Source organism: Lissotriton helveticus, chromosome 4_1 (assembly GCF_964261635.1).
Source record: "Lissotriton helveticus chromosome 4_1, aLisHel1.1, whole genome shotgun sequence".
Lineage (NCBI taxonomy): Eukaryota > Metazoa > Chordata > Amphibia > Caudata > Salamandridae > Lissotriton > Lissotriton helveticus.
In genome coordinates, this window is record NC_136063.1 from 450993344 (window position 1) to 451010400 (window position 17057).

General features: G+C 50.4%; 1 pseudogene; it reads right to left on the reverse strand.

Moving 5' to 3' along the window:
- Positions 1 to 6958: 6958 nt before the first annotated feature.
- On the reverse strand, positions 6959 to 10143 carry LOC144828008 (F-box/WD repeat-containing protein 7 pseudogene; annotated as a pseudogene).
- Between the last annotated feature and the right edge of the window lie 6914 nt (positions 10144 to 17057).

A 17057-nucleotide genomic window follows, 5' to 3' on the forward strand; every position in this document is an offset into this window, starting at 1 on the left:
CTGTTTTGAGTGTGGTGGTGTTAGACATTATAAGGGAGATGTCAGATGCCCAAAGAGACCACCCCCTCCCACCGGAGGAAAAGCCCCGGGAGTAGCTAGTGTAGCGCTCAGGGAGGAGTTGCCCTTAGATAAGGGGGCTGAGTGGGCGGGTGTCACCTTAGTGTCCCTGGGAGAACGGGAGATGGTTCCTAAGATCCAGGTGCCCCCAAATACTACCAAGTATGGGCAGTGGATCACCATCAATGGCCAAAGAGGGGAGGCTCTGAGAGATACAGGAGCCAGTATGACTATGGTGAGAAGTCAACTGGTGTCTCCAGAGCAGGTGATTCCCAACGTACTCCACCCCGCCGCGATGGCTGACGGCAGAATGGGCCACTACCCTGTGGCCGAGGTTCCCTTTGAGTGGGAAGGGGTTGCAGGTTCACTTCGAGTTGCCGTAAGCCCTGCCGTGCCAGTCGATTGTCTGCTGGGGAATGACATGGAGCACAATGCTTGGAGAGAGGTGGCATACCGGACGCATTCAGAGATGCTGGGTACACCTGACTGGGCCTGTGCAAGCACAAGGTCTGCGACTGCCCAGAGAGGGAGTTCGCCCGGGTTGGAGCCTGGAACAATGGCCCAGCCCGCTGCCAAAAAGGGACAGACCCGAAGACAGGAGAAGCCTGCTTCGGCTTCCACACCCCATGTGACAGATCGGCCACCTGCAGGGGTGGTCCAGGAGTCCGTGGAGGGGGAAGTAGTCTCCCTGGAGGACCTACCCATCCCTGCTGAGTGGCATGTGGAGGGAGGGCCTACCAGGGAGGAGTTCTGTAAGGGCCAGAAGGAGTGCCCTACCCTTGAGGGACTGAGGCGACAGGCCGAGGCCCAGGCAGCAGGGGACGTTGCGGGACACTACCACATTTACTGGGAGGAAGGACTCCTCTACAGTGAACCCAAGGTACCCTTACCTGGTTCATCAAGGGCCTTGGTAGTCCCGCAACGGTACCGAGCCTTTCTGCTGGAATTGGCTCATGAAATTCCCTTGGCAGGACACTTAGGTCAGGACAAGACCTTTGCTCGGCTTGTCCCCCACTTTTACTGGCCTCAGATGAAAGTGGCGTCTAACACCTACTGTCGGACGTGTGTAACCTGCCAAACCAGTGGGAAAACAGGGGTGAAGCTGAAAGCTCCCCTGGAACCACTTCCTGTCGTTAGCATCCCCTTTGAAAGGGTGGGCATCGACATTGTGGGGCCATTGGATCCACCAACAACAGCTGGTCACAGGTTTATCCTGGTTCTGGTGGATCATGCCACCCGGTACCCAGAGGCAATTCCTCTGAGGACTGTCACTGCACCTGTGGTGGCTAGGGCCCTGATGGGGATCTTTACCCGAGTGGGTTTCCCCAAAGAAGTTGTGTCCGACAGGGAGATCAACTTTATGTCAGCGTACATGCGGGCAATGTGGAAGGAGTGTGGAGTGACCTACCGGTTCACCACTCCCTATCACCCCCAGTCAAATGGACTGGTAGAAAGGTTCAACAAGACCTTGAAGGGCATGATCAGAAGTCTGCCTGAAAGCCTGCGGAGGAAATGGGACGTCCTCCTACCCTGTTTGCTATTTTCCTACAGGGAAGTGCCACAGAAGGGAGTGGGCTTCAGCCCCTTTGAGCTTCTGTATGGGCACCCTGTAAGCGGTCCTCTCAGCCTGGTGAAGGATGGATGGGAAAAGTCTCCCAGGAAACCCCCCCAGGATGTGGTGAGCTACATGCTGGCCTTCAGGAGCCAAATGGCGAAGTTGTGAAAGCAAGCTTCTGACAACTTGGAGGCCAGCCAGGCAGTCATGAAAGAGTGGTATGACCACAACGCTCACCCGGTGGAGTTGGAGCCTGGCCAGAAAGTGTGGGTAATGGAGCCTGGAGAGCTAAGTGCCCTCCAGGATCGCTGGACAGGCCCCTTTGAGGTATTAGAAAAGAAGGGTAAGGCCACCTACCTGGTGGACCTTAAGACCCCTCGACAGCCCCTACGGGTGCTACATGCTAACCGACTCAAACCCCACCATGAGAGGCCCGAGGTCATCTTAATGATGGTGACTGATGGAGGAGAGGAAGCGGAAAGCGAACCTCTCCCAGACTTGTTCTCGTCTCAAGAAAAGGATGGGTCAGTGGAGGGAGTGATTCTCTCCCCAACCCTAACTCCTGAACAGCGGGAGGACTGCTGCCAGATACTGGAGCAGTACTCTACGTGGTTCTCCCTTGTCCCGGGAAGGACCCACCTGTGTACCCATGATGTGGACACAGGAGACAGCCCACCAGTGAAGTCAAAGACCTACCGGCTGTCCGACAAGGTGAAGGCTAGCATCCATGGAGAGGTTACCAAGATGCTGGAGCTAGGAGTTATAGAACCTTCCAGTAGCCCCTGGTCCAGTCCGGTGGTTCTAGTGCCAAAAGCAGCTCCACCAGGCACCACTCCAGAACTGAGGTTCTGTGTGGATTACCGGGGACTGAACTCAGTTACCAAAACTGATGCTCATCCGATCCCTAGGGCGGATGAATTAATTGACCGGCTGGGAGCTGCCCAATATCTAAGTACCTTTGACCTCACTTCAGGGTACTGGCAGATCTCCCTGACAGATGGAGCAAAGGAAAGGTCAGCCTTCTCCACGCCTGAGGGACACTTCCAATTTTGTGTGATGCCCTTTGGGCTCAAGAATGCCCCTGCCACTTTTCAGCGGCTGGTGAATCAGGTCCTCTCCGGAATGGAGGGTTTCTCCGCTGCTTACCTGGATGACATTGCTGTCTTCAGCAGCAGTTGGGAGGACCATTTGCAACATCTGCAAGCAGTTCTCCAGGCCCTGAAACAGGCTGGCTTGACAATCAAGGCCAGCAAATGTCAGATTGGGCAGGGGTCGGTTGTGTACCTTGGACACTTGGTGGGTAGGGGAACAGTGCAGCCCCTCCAGGCAAAGATTGAGGCAATCATGGCCTGGGAACCCCCCAAGACCCAGACTGAGGTCCGAGCTTTCCTGGGCCTCACAGGTTACTACCGTCGCTTTGTGAAGGGGTATGGCACTATTGTAGCGCCCCTCACAGAGCTTACCTCAAAGAAACAACCTCGACGGGTAGTTTGGACAGAGGCTTGTCAGCAAGCTTTTGAAAAACTGAAGCAGGCAATGTGTGCAGCACCGGTCCTGAGGGCCCCAGACTTCTCCAATGAGTTCATTGTCCAGACAGACGCATCAGAACATGGCATTGGGGCAGTGTTATCGCAACTCAATGAAGAGGGTCTAGATCAGCCTGTGGTTTTCCTTTCAAGGAGACTGCTTCCCCGGGAACAGAAGTGGAGTGCAATTGAGAGGGAGGCTTTTGCGGTGGTGTGGGCTCTGAAGAAGTTGCGGCCATACCTGTTTGGCTCGCACTTCCTGGTTCAGACTGACCACCGACCCCTTCGTTGGCTGATGCAGATGAAGGGGGAAAATCCCAAGTTGTTGAGATGGTCCATCTCCCTACAGGGAATGGACTTCCAGGTGGAACATCGGCCTGGAGTGGACCACGCCAATGCAGACGGTCTCTCTAGGTATTTCCGCCTTAGTGATGAGGACTCCCAAGGGGTTGGGTAGCTCTCCCCACTTTCAGCTGGGGGGGACGCGTGTTAGACCTGTCTGGCCTTTTGCGTAGCCCCTCCTATTATTTATTTATTTTGTCCCCTTTTTGCCCCTCATACCCTTTTTATCTTTTTGTGTCCACTAGATTTTTTATGGTGTTGACCTGGGGGATAGATGCTCTTTGGCCCCCATAGTCTTTTACCTCAGGCCAAGGTGCCTTTTCTGACTGGAATTCACTTAGATCTACAAGATGGTGGTTTTCAACTGTCACAACTGCCATCCCCTGGAAAGCCCCATAGGTTAACATAGAGCCTTCTAGAACCTTCTAGACCCTACTGGACCCTGGGTGGACAGGCTATATAAGGGCAGAGATCAGGAAGCCATTTTGTGCAGTCTATTGAGCTTGAGGAGAGAGGCAGTGGTGTGGGGAGGTGGACGCGCAAGGAGTAGTTAGCTTATCTGTGGGGTAGGCAGCCTCTTCATGAAGACGTTCCCCCGTTCACCCCTGACCAAACCCTCTTGCTAAGTCTTGGTTGTCTGGAGGCATCGGTTGGTTACTGATTGGCCCAGTGAACCTTTCGGCTCCTGCTTAATGAGTCGCTGACTGAAGGAAGCTTTCCAAGTAAAACATGTCAATGTTAGCCTATGGAAGGAAATTCAAGTTACTGTAAGTATGGTTACATTTACTTCTCAGGGTCCGTCCTGGGCTCAAAGATGTAGCACTGACGTCTCTCATGTTAACAGGTGAGTAAATCGGAATTCGTAGTTCGGCTGATTTTACAGGAATTTTTTAAACTTCCAAAACTCCACATGTGAAACCAGTCAATGTTAGCCTGTGCACTGTTAACTCACTCTACCTTTTTCTCACTGTAGTACCTCTGCTGTGACCCAGAGAATGCCCTGAGACCGTGCCTGCTTATGTTCTTTGTGAAAAACGTTCTTAACGGTAGCAGCATCATCTTTTTGGTGTGTAGGAACACACAGCCTATGGCCACACGTGCTGTATACTAGGTGGTGCTAAGGCGAGAGGTGAAAATGTAAGATTGCACGTAATGACCAGCCCCTGCTCAAAGCAGGTAGTGCAATAACAGAGAGGAGAACAACTCACCATCGATGACAGCCCAAAACCAAGACTTGCAAAGGGTGGAGCAACTATCTAAAGAAGCAGGATGGATAAGAGTTTAGTCTTACATCGTTGTGAAATATGGAGAAAGTCTGAAAAGTAGCGAAGTACAAGAAGGATGTTCCTCAGATGAGAGATTGGATGGACAACATTTTGAACAAAGGGATATTCTATGAAACTGTGGATGATAGTGGAGGTTCTGGAAAGCTGTGGAGGATGTATGCAACATTAGGAGCTTGTACGCAGCGTGGAAGTAATATTCTGTGAATTGTAAAGAGTGTAACAATTCTGTAGGTTGCTGTAGGATAGGAGCCAAGTTCTGTAGTGTCAAAGCACACAAGCGACTTCTGTATTGTTGTGAAAGATGTGAGAGGAGTTATTTGGATTTGTATGGAATAGAAGCGAGGTCTATGGAACTAGGAAGGATGCAAGAGGAGCTCAAGAAAACTGCTAACGGTGTTCTGTGGAGTTGCGAGGGATGGGGGAGGGGGGAATTCTGTGCAACTGTTAAGGAAACTGAACAAATGGAGGTGATTCAAGAGCTGTAAAAGGCAGCAGATGTGGGAAAACAGAAGACATTCTGCAAATTAGTTAGGGGGAGTTATGCATAGTTGTAAAACATGGGAGGAAATTTCTGTACATTTTGAAGGTGTAGATTTGTGATGGATGGGAAGTATGCTCTACACTTTTGAAGGATGGGGAAGTGCTATGAAGTTGAGAAGGGGTAGAAAGAGTTTGTAAAGATGCGAGAGCAGTTCTGCAGATTTTGAAACATGCAACAGTTCTGTATAGTTGTGAACGATGGGAGGTAGGAGATAGAGTGCGGCACGCTAACCCCTGGGGGCATCTTGGTGCCGAGTAACAGAGGTGGTACTCACTTACTTTATCAACTTCGGAAGGATGAAGGGCTGAGTGGTCACGCCGGAATTGAAACCTGTGACAAGGAGGTCAAAGGGACATTCCTGACCTGGTCAGAAGATAACCGAGAGAAGCAAGAGTGGCAACTACTTGCCCCGAAGGAGGTCAGCAAGGGAAGCATTGAGATGCTGTTCAAAGTAGCACTGTATCTTCCTGGCCTGACAGGGTGGGTGAGCTGGTGAACTCAGCAGTGCTGCTGAGACCCCGAGGCTGAAGCGGAAATGTAACAGCGCCAGCACTTGGTGTCCCAGGGGGTCTGATCGCTATTGGGAGGTGCCTGTAGTCACAAATTCAAAGTAGTGTGTCACTGCAGTGAAGAGGTGAAACTCTCCATTTCAAATGAAAGAACTGGAAGCACCCAGTGTCTGATGTCAATGCAAACCGGCAATATCACTCAGTGACTCCAGGGCTCACTGTGGCCTGCAGATCACGAGACTGAATCCAGCAATATCACTCTGACTTCAGGGCTCACTGTAGCCTGCAGATCACGAGACTGAATCCACCAATGTCATTCGATGACTTCAGTGATCACTGTGGCGGGAGTGCAGATCACGAGACTGAATCCGGCAATAGCACTCAGTGACTTCAGGGTTCACTGTGGTCTGCAGATGTCGAGCCTGAATCTGGCAATGACCGTCTCAGCCCTTCATCCATCCGTTGTAAATAGGCTGGGAGTCATTACATCTAGTTACGGTATGTTGTGATACTGTCACAAAGCTCACTTTGAGGGGCACTCCTCTGACAGAGGCCCGTGTTTGCCAGAGCACCAGAGGAGAGCGTGTCCGCATCAGAGGAAAGGTGTCCGCAGCAGCTATGGGGTGGGCTCACAGACGGAGACCCCATGGCACACTTCACACTCTGCACATGCATACACACTGCGAGGCATCTACAGACACTTCACAACTAACAGACAGCGAATCTGGCAACACTGGGCTACAGTTCTAGCATTTACTGAGAAACTCAGAGCAGCGTCATTTTAAAAAGACAGAGGTCAGTCCCCCTAGAAAGTACAGCAAATGAGATTCTTCACTGATGATGTTTGGCCAATGAGAGTTGCTCTCATTTTGTTAGCGAGGCTTGGAATGCAAACAGTGCCAGATAGATTGACGTATCCTTCTTCGGGTTGAGAGATGATTGAAATTTGAGCTAGAGAGATTGGAAGCGGAAATGCGATGAGAGATATTTTGGCTCCGACTCCCAGTGCTGGTCATTGATTTAATTAAATTGTTGCCAGATGGATATCGAAAATTGGTGGTCTAGGAGTGACAGCAGAGAGGGATGGGGTCAAAATAGTAGATGCACAAGAAACGGAATTTGGCAGTCAACTTACACATTTATTATTGCCACTTTGTTTCCTCTGTGCCATTTCGACTACCAACTTCACACAATAGCTTAGTATTGGAAGCCCTGATTGGCCATACAACTCCTCCACTACCACCACTTTCCAGAGCCACCAGGTTGCGGATGAAATCGCCTGTCTTCAGGTCCCAAAGTTTAACGGTGCCATCATCTGAGCTTGTTACCACAAACTTCGAGCTGAACTGTAAGCAAGTGACAGCACTCTGATGCTTCTGGGGGCCCTGCAGTGTCTGTAAGCACTGTCCTGTCTTTATGTCCCAGATCTTCACAGTGGAGTCGGCATTTTCTGAGACGAGGGTGTTGTCCCGCAGCTCCATTGCACTGGTCAGGGACTGATGACCCATAAGCGTGTGTAAACAATTTCCACTTTCCACATCCCAGACACGGATAGAGGTGTCCAAGGAGCCGCTCACAATATGCTCCCCATCAAACTGCAAGGAGTAGACTCTGTTGGTGTGTCCTTGCAGAGTGTGAATGCAAGTCTCTGTCTCCAGGTCCCAGACCTTCACAGTGTAATCATAAGCACAGCTGACCACCTTCTTGCCATCGTACTGCACGCAGCGAACAGCAGCCACATGACCCATAAGTACATGCAGACACTGTACAGTCCCAATGTCCCAGAGCCGCAGGGTGGCATCACGTGAGCCGCTAACAACCCTGCTTGCGTGGAGGTGCATACAGCGCACTGTGGATGTATGCCCGTACAGGGTGTGGATGCACTCACCAGAGTCTGCGTTCCAGACCTTCAGCGTCCTGTCTGTGGAGTCACTAATCACTATAATATCTCTCATCTGAGAGGACCTGACGCCGCCTGTGTGCCCCACCAATGTCTGAACACACTCTCCTGTGATAGCAGACCACACCTTTAGCGTGTTGTCATCAGACCCGCTAACTATCCGGTTCCCACAGAACTGAAGACAAGTTATGACGTGATCATCAAGTGCCTTTAGCACCTTAGGGGGCCTGATGTCCCCGCTTCGCCAGTTCATATCTATCTTGTGCTGCCTCATGAAACCAAATTTCCATGGACTGTACATGAAACCAGGTGTCAGCATCCTCCGCTGTCTCAGGTTGAGGGGCTCATCAATTCCTTCATCTCTGCATTTTTCCCGCCATAGCAAATTGTCATCAGCCAGGATCCTCCAGTAGCGGCAGGTCTGAGCGGCGCGCAGAAGGTCCCGGGGCTCTAAGAAGGATAGTACGTACAGGGCAAGCTCTTTGGGTAGGAAAGAGATGAAATTCAATGCAATAGAGAAACATATGGAGAAAGAACATGAAAGTCGGTGGGAATATCTCAAATTCTGGGCCATAGAACAAGTGCCATTAAGTTTCATATTCATTAGAGAGCCTCCTGTTTTCATATCATCATCATTATAAACGTGTGCAAATATAATCATAAACACACACGTGTGCTGCAAACAAAAAGTAAATACAATGTTTACAAATCATCGGCTTGCTGACTGTCATGGCATCTAATACATAAAGAAAACACATAAATAGTGTATGGTATATGATCACCTTGTTGGGTGGCATCATAAGTTCATTTGTGCCAAAAAATAATATTAATAATGAATTAGTGTGAAATGTTATCAAAAAAGTCTCGGGGTGAGCCGCGAACTCTTGTCAGTACCTGAAACCCAAGGCCAAAAGATGCACGTACTGGTTGAGCTACGCCCCCGTTCACATGAAAAGCAGACAGATAGGCATTATAGACCGGTTTACTAGCATGCAACCCAAGTGGGTACAGCCGATATGAGTAAATACCTAAACCTACCAGTGTACTTCTCAGTAAACATATGATTGATACGCCCAAGAGGGCCATAATAAAAACTTATAGAAAATAGCCTACCATAAAACTAACTGACTCTGCTGCATTTTGTGATGTTGTGTATACCTTACTTGGCGCCAGGACGCCCCTTTGCTGGGGCAGCTGTGCGCGGTATAAAAACCATTAACATAACATAACATGTGACACTGTCTGGATATTTAAACATATAACAATAATCAAATACACTACTGATCGAGATTTGACTAGCTAGCAGCTTATTTGACCCTAGTGGGTAAAAATAACCAGTGTACTAAATGCCTAATGCGGGATCATATACAAACTAATAACAATGTACAAATTACATATTGTTTTGGCCTCAGGGGCCTGCATTTGCATAACATTGTAAATCACGTTGGAACTGTGGCTCGATGACTTGCATCATATACATGATTTGAGATGGTTCACAGCGATCGATGAGCTCATCCAATGCTAGCAACCTCTTGGGACCGGTCCACTTCTGAAAGGTTCGCAGCCAGTCCTGCAGCTCTGCTGGAGGGGCGATGGAAGGGATTCGTCGACGCTGATGCCCATGGTGGTTGGCATTTCGCAGGTCCCCAAACATTGTGGCACTGTTTATGCATTGTGCTAATGACCTAAAATGGCTGTACTCTGAGCCTTTGCATAACTTCTTTCCAGGAGTTAGGGCTCTCACATCAACAGCATTCTCAGACTTTCGTTTCATCTTGGGCCGAACATGATGAATGAGGTTCCCCTCCTCAGTACGCTCCAGATAATCAATCCAGCGTCATCCATCATATAATAGAAGTAGACGTCACTGCCATCCTCTTCATCTTTGCTCTCTTCCTCCCCTCCATCCTCTCCTCGTACGCCAGAGCGATCAGACTCTTCCGACTCATCCACCTCTTCCTCCCCCCAAACGGCCTGAATCTCTGACTCTTCTTCCTCCTCTCTGCCCGTGCCTCTGGAATGTTCCTGAGACACGTTGCCATTCGAAGCATCTCCTGTAGAACTGGATGGCCTTGGCTGTGTGTTGTTGTGTGAGCAGCTACCCCGGCCAGTATCACCACTGCACTGCCTCTTCCGGCACGTCAGGCGGTCACTGTTAATTTCCAGAATGCAGGTGGTAATCCCCTTCACATGCAGGAGATCTTCTAAGGAGTTGAACCCCTTCAGCTCCTCTCTCTTCCGCACGATGCCCCGGGCTCTCCTCCTGCCGATACCCCTTAGCGCCCCCTCCAGCTCCTTGACGCCCGCTCGGTTGATGTCCACCGCGCTCCTCCACTGCTGCTCCGGATCCTCCATGCTCTCTCTACCCGGGGATCTACTCTGACCGCAGCCAGGAAACTCCGAGGACCTACAGGTCTCGGTGCGCATTTATTATTATTTTGTTTTAATTGAGCCTAAGTATGCCGAGTTGGAATCCCCATGTAAAAAAGTTTTTTTTTTAAATATGCAAATGTTTTTTTATCGGCAGGGTACTCGTACCTACGCGAACCCCACGATTTAAAAAAAAGAAAAAAAATGATTTGGCCTTGGGGGTCCTTGGAGGACCCCCCTGAGCAGACCTAGGGGGTCAGGGTGTTTCTACCCTGCCCCCTTTGCGTGTTTTCCACCTTTGTTTCCCTGCTTTCATGTGCCTCAGTCTACCGAGGCACAAGATGGATGCCAACACTTTCTGGTTTAGAGTGTTGACAGACAGTTGACAGCCAATTAGCATTCAGGTCATGCTCATGAAGGTACAGAGTACAGTAAGCTTACAGTAAGCTTACCGTAACACCTCCAATATATATCTATGATTTTACTTATGATTTTCTCACGAACTACTGAACGGATTTACACCATTCAACAAAAAGTGTGATCTGCGAACAGAACTCTACCTTTTTGCCAAGTTTGGTGTAATTCCGTTCGGCTGTAGCCATGGCTAAAGGTCCTATGGGAAATTGCATGGGGAAAACACGTTTTGGGACCCCCTTTTTTCTCAGCCCCCGCTTCATGAATCACCCCCAAACTTTCAGGGAAGGAGCGGAGCAGGCCATTTTCTTGGAGAAATTCGCAAAGATTCGTCCACCGGCGACAAAGTTATTCCAAATAGAATGTTGCGGATTTTCTACGGAAACTAGGTTTTAACTATGCGACTGCCAGTAGGTAATATCTCTCTATATAAATATATGGACAGCCCGGGCTCGCCTCGCTGTGTGGGGTGAGAAGCTGGCGGTTGTGCGGTATTTACCGCGCACTGGATGGCGAGCACTGTCTCTCTGCCCCCGCCTATTGGACTCCCATGCAGTGAGGTTGGAGCAGTTGGGGACACGAGGAGGCTACCATCACCTGAAGCACTAGCAGGATTATTTGGTTTTTCTTTGCGCAGTGTCCTGTATCGAGCGCAAACCACTTGGCAGCATTTCCCCCAGCGCATCTTACCTGGATTCCTAACGGGGCATTCTGGTTGTTGCAGTCCATTGCAAGATCGTAGAACAGGCAACAGGTGTGCTAATATCAATGGGGGCGGAGCCCCTTTGAACTTTCAAATGGAGGGCAGGACACTCAGCATAGAACAGCTTCCTGACTACTGAGGCGCTGAAGAAGGCAAACCCATGCCGAAATGCATTCGCCCGTTTTCTGGTGATTAAAAGGCTTCCTTGAACCTCCCCTGCTGTGACCTCTGCCTGCTTTCTTTTTCCTGAAGGAAGTACTTGTTTCATACAATTCACGTCGGCCAGTGACGTGTTTCAGAGGTCCCTGCTCTTCTAAGTGGCCTGGACTTTAACTGGCAATCAAATTGTGTTTTCCACGTTTCTGGACAGCCCGGGCTCGCCTCGCTGTGTGGGGTGAGAAGCTGGCGGTTGTGCGGTATTTACCGCGCACTGGATGGCGAGCACTGTCTCTCTGCCCCCGCCTATTGGACTCCCATGCAGTGAGGTTGGAGCAGTTGGGGACACGAGGAGGCTACCATCACCTGAAGCACTAGCAGGATTATTTGGTTTTTCTTTGCGCAGTGTCCTGTATCGAGCGCAAACCACTTGGCAGCATTTCCCCCAGCGCATCTTACCTGGATTCCTAACGGGGCTTTCTGGTTGTTGCAGTCCATTGCAAGATCGTAGAACAGGCAACAGGTGTGCTAACATCAATGGGGGCGGAGCCCCTTTGAACTTTCAAATGGAGGGCAGGACACTCAGCATAGAACAGCTTCCTGACTACTGAGGCGCTGAAGAAGGCAAACCCATGCCGAAATGCATTTGCCCGTTTTCTGGTGATTAAAAGGCTTCCTTGAACCTCCCCTGCTGTGACCTCTGCCTGCTTTCTTTTTCCTGAAGGAAGTACTTGTTTCATACAATTCACGTCGGCCAGTGACGTGTTTCAGAGGTCCCTGCTCTTCTAAGTGGCCCGGACTTTAACTGGCAATCAAATTGTGTTTTCCACGTTTCTGGACAGCCCGGGCTCGCCTCGCTGTGTGGGGTGAGAAGCTGGCGGTTGTGCGGTATTTACCGCGCACTGGATGGCGAGCACTGTCTCTCTGCCCCCGCCTATTGGACTCCCATGCAGTGAGGTTGGAGCTGTTGGGGACACGAGGAGGCTACCATCACCTGAAGCACTAGCAGGATTATTTGGTTTTTCTTTGCGCAGTGTCCTGTATCGAGCGCAAACCACTTGGCAGCATTTCCCCCAGCGCATCTTACCTGGATTCCTAACGGGGCATTCTGGTTGTTGCAGTCCATTGCAAGATCGTAGAACAGGCAACAGGTGTGCTAACATCAATGGGGGCGGAGCCCCTTTGAACTTTCAAATGGAGGGCAGGACACTCAGCATAGAACAGCTTCCTGACTACTGAGGCGCTGAAGAAGGCAAACCCATGCCGAAATGCATTCGCCCGTTTTCTGGTGATTAAAAGGCTTCCTTGAACCTCCCCTGCTGTGACCTCTGCCTGCTTTCTTTTTCCTGAAGGAAGTATTTGTTTCATACAATTCACGTCGGCCAGTGACGTGTTTCAGAGGTCCCTGCTCTTCTAAGTGGCCCGGACTTTAACTGGCAATCAAATTGTGTTTTCCACGTTTCTGGACAGCCCGGGCTCGCCTCGCTGTGTGGGGTGAGAAGCTGGCGGTTGTGCGGTATTTACCGCGCACTGGATGGCGAGCACTGTCTCTCTGCCCCCGCCTATTGGACTCCCATGCAGTGAGGTTGGAGCAGTTGGGGACACGAGGAGGCTACCATCACCTGAAGCACTAGCAGGATTATTTGGTTTTTCTTTGCGCAGTGTCCTGTATCGAGCGCAAACCACTTGGCAGCATTTCCCCCAGCGCATCTTACCTGGATTCCTAACGGGGCATTCTGGTTGTTGCAGTCCATTGCAAGATCGTAGAACAGGCAACAGGTGTGCTAACATCAATGGGGGCGGAGCCCCTTTGAACTTTCAAATGGAGGGCAGGACACTCAGCATAGAACAGCTTCCTGACTACTGAGGCGCTGAAGAAGGCAAACCCATGCCGAAATGCATTCGCCCGTTTTCTGGTGATTAAAAGGCTTCCTTGAACCTCCCCTGCTGTGACCTCTGCCTGCTTTCTTTTTCCTGAAGGAAGTACTTGTTTCATACAATTCACGTCGGCCAGTGACGTGTTTCAGAGGTCCCTGCTCTTCTAAGTGGCCCGGACTTTAACTGGCAATCAAATTGTGTTTTCCACGTTTCTGGACAGCCCGGGCTCGCCTCGCTGTGTGGGGTGAGAAGCTGGCGGTTGTGCGGTATTTACCGCGCACTGGATGGCGAGCACTGTCTCTCTGCCCCCGCCTATTGGACTCCCATGCAGTGAGGTTGGAGCAGTTGGGGACACGAGGAGGCTACCATCACCTGAAGCACTAGCAGGATTATTTGGTTTTTCTTTGCGCAGTGTCCTGTATCGAGCGCAAACCACTTGGCAGCATTTCCCCCAGCGCATCTTACCTGGATTCCTAACGGGGCATTCTGGTTGTTGCAGTCCATTGCAAGATCGTAGAACAGGCAACAGGTGTGCTAACATCAATGGGGGCGGAGCCCCTTTGAACTTTCAAATGGAGGGCAGGACACTCAGCATAGAACAGCTTCCTGACTACTGAGGCGCTGAAGAAGGCAAACCCATGCCGAAATGCATTCGCCCGTTTTCTGGTGATTAAATGGCTTCCTTGAACCTCCCCTGCTGTGACCTCTGCCTGCTTTCTTTTTCCTGAAGGAAGTACTTGTTTCATACAATTCACGTCGGCCAGTGACGTGTTTCAGAGGTCCCTGCTCTTCTAAGTGGCCCGGACTTTAACTGGCAATCAAATTGTGTTTTCCACGTTTCTGGACAGCCCGGGCTCGCCTCGCTGTGTGGGGTGAGAAGCTGGCGGTTGTGCGGTATTTACCGCGCACTGGATGGCGAGCACTGTCTCTCTGCCCCCGCCTATTGGACTCCCATGCAGTGAGGTTGGAGCAGTTGGGGACACGAGGAGGCTACCATCACCTGAAGCACTAGCAGGATTATTTGGTTTTTCTTTGCGCAGTGTCCTGTATCGAGCGCAAACCACTTGGCAGCATTTCCCCCAGCGCATCTTACCTGGATTCCTAACGGGGCATTCTGGTTGTTGCAGTCCATTGCAAGATCGTAGAACAGGCAACAGGTGTGCTAACATCAATGGGGGCGGAGCCCCTTTGAACTTTCAAATGGAGGGCAGGACACTCAGCATAGAACAGCTTCCTGACTACTGAGGCGCTGAAGAAGGCAAACCCATGCCGAAATGCATTCGCCCGTTTTCTGGTGATTAAATGGCTTCCTTGAACCTCCCCTGCTGTGACCTCTGCCTGCTTTCTTTTTCCTGAAGGAAGTACTTGTTTCATACAATTCACGTCGGCCAGTGACGTGTTTCAGAGGTCCCTGCTCTTCTAAGTGGCCCGGACTTTAACTGGCAATCAAATTGTGTTTTCCACGTTTCTGGACAGCCCGGGCTCGCCTCGCTGTGTGGGGTGAGAAGCTGGCGGTTGTGCGGTATTTACCGCGCACTGGATGGCGAGCACTGTCTCTCTGCCCCCGCCTATTGGACTCCCATGCAGTGAGGTTGGAGCAGTTGGGGACACGAGGAGGCTACCATCACCTGAAGCACTAGCAGGATTATTTGGTTTTTCTTTGCGCAGTGTCCTGTATCGAGCGCAAACCACTTGGCAGCATTTCCCCCAGCGCATCTTACCTGGATTCCTAACGGGGCATTCTGGTTGTTGCAGTCCATTGCAAGATCGTAGAACAGGCAACAGGTGTGCTAACATCAATGGGGGCGGAGCCCCTTTGAACTTTCAAATGGAGGGCAGGACACTCAGCATAGAACAGCTTCCTGACTACTGAGGCGCTGAAGAAGGCAAACCCATGCCGAAATGCATTCGCCCGTTTTCATGTGATTAAAAGGCTTCCTTGAACCTCCCCTGCTGTGACCTCTGCCTGCTTTCTTTTTCCTGAAGGAAGTACTTGTTTCATATATATATATATATATATATTACCTACTGGCATCAGTGATGTCACTGACCATGTCATGAATGATCTAATATGTGACATCATCAGCAGTGGATTACGGGTGCGCGAAATATAGTTAGTACAGCTAACTATATAATAATAATAATAATAATACTGAGTTTTATATAGCGCAAACAGCTACCTCCATAGGAAGTGTCCCGGCGCTGGCGTGAACAGTGCGAGTCAAGGTACATAGAAATGAAATTAGTGCGTGAAAAGCCATGTTTTCAATAGACTTCTGAAGCAAGGTTCAGAGGGTGCTTGCTGGATTTCTTGTGGCAAGGTGTTCCGAAGCAATGCCGTACTAGCGGAAAAAGCTCTGCCACTCAAGCGCGCCCTTTTCACTCGAGGGACTTGGAGATGGACCTTACAGCTAGACCTTAAAAGTCTGACCTGAGAATATCTAGGCAGTCGTTTTTTTAAATAATTGGGACATGTCCCATAGAGGGCTCTATAGGCCAGGGTGAGCGCCTTGAATTTTATGCGACTTGCCACAGGTAACCAAAGCAGCCTACGCAGGTAAGGAGAGATGTGATGTCTAAAAGGGACCTGCCTGAGTAATCTGGCCACCGAATTCTGAACGATTTGCATCTTTTGCAGCAGAAACTTCGGGAGACCTAAATAAAGGCCATTGGCATAATCCAGCCTTGAAGTGATTGTGGCATGAATAATCATTTTGCGGCAGCTCACCGGGAGCAGTCGGAGGAATCTGCGTAGGCTCCTTAATTTGCCTATGCATCCTCCAACAACCTTCTGTATCTGGGGGGCGAAAGACAGGCCATTATCCCATGTAACCCCCAAATTTTTTGCCTTTATGCTGGGAGATGGTGCAGGAACCATCTCGTCCGGCCACCAGAACTCAGCGGGGGGGTGGACGCTTGTGCCAAAGAAGATCACCTCTGTTTTGCCCACATTGAGCTTCAGCTTGTTGGTATTCATCCAGCAGGCTACGTCTCGAAGGCAGCCCTAACAGTTAGAAAAGGCTGCCTCAGAAACCTCAGAGAATGGGAAAACCAACTGGGTGTCATCAGCGTAAGAAATTGCGGTGACTCCCCAATTGGCAATCAGCGTGAACAGCGGGGCCAAGTAAATGTTAAAAAGCAACGGGCTCAGAGCAGAGCCCTGTGGGACCCCGCAGTTCAGTCTCCTAGAGTCTGAGGAGAAGGTGCCAAGGGCCACCTTCTGCGATCTATTGGACAGATAGGAGTGAAGCCAGCCCAGCGCCTGGGCTTGGAGGCCGATCTCAGACAGGCGTTGTAGTAGCCTGTCGTGATCCACCGTATCAAAGGCGGCCGATAGATCCAGGAGCACCAGCATAGCTGATGCTCCTGAATCCAGCGACCATCTGACTGACTCGGCCACCTCGATCAGGGCGGTCTCGGTGCTGAAGCCGGCTCTAAAACCTGATTGTGTTTCATGGAGAGCGTTACTATCCTCCGTGAATTTGTTTAGTTGCCGCTGGATTAATTGTTCGAGCATTTTACCCGGTGCTGCCAATAAGGAAATGGGACGAAGATTACTCAAATCTCCTGGGGCCCCGTTTGGCTTTTTTTTCCAACGGGAGTATGATTGCGTGCTTCCAGCACTCTGGGAACACTCAGGAGGAAATGGACACATTCCATATGTGTTGGAGAGTAGGTGCCACAAATTCTGCCATCAAACTCCAGAGTTTTGATGGGCAGGGATCATCAGGAGATCCCGACTTGCATCTGTAAATTTCCTGCAGAACGGCATCTCGTGTGACTCACCACCAAAGTAACAACAGTCTGTTATCATTTGTTG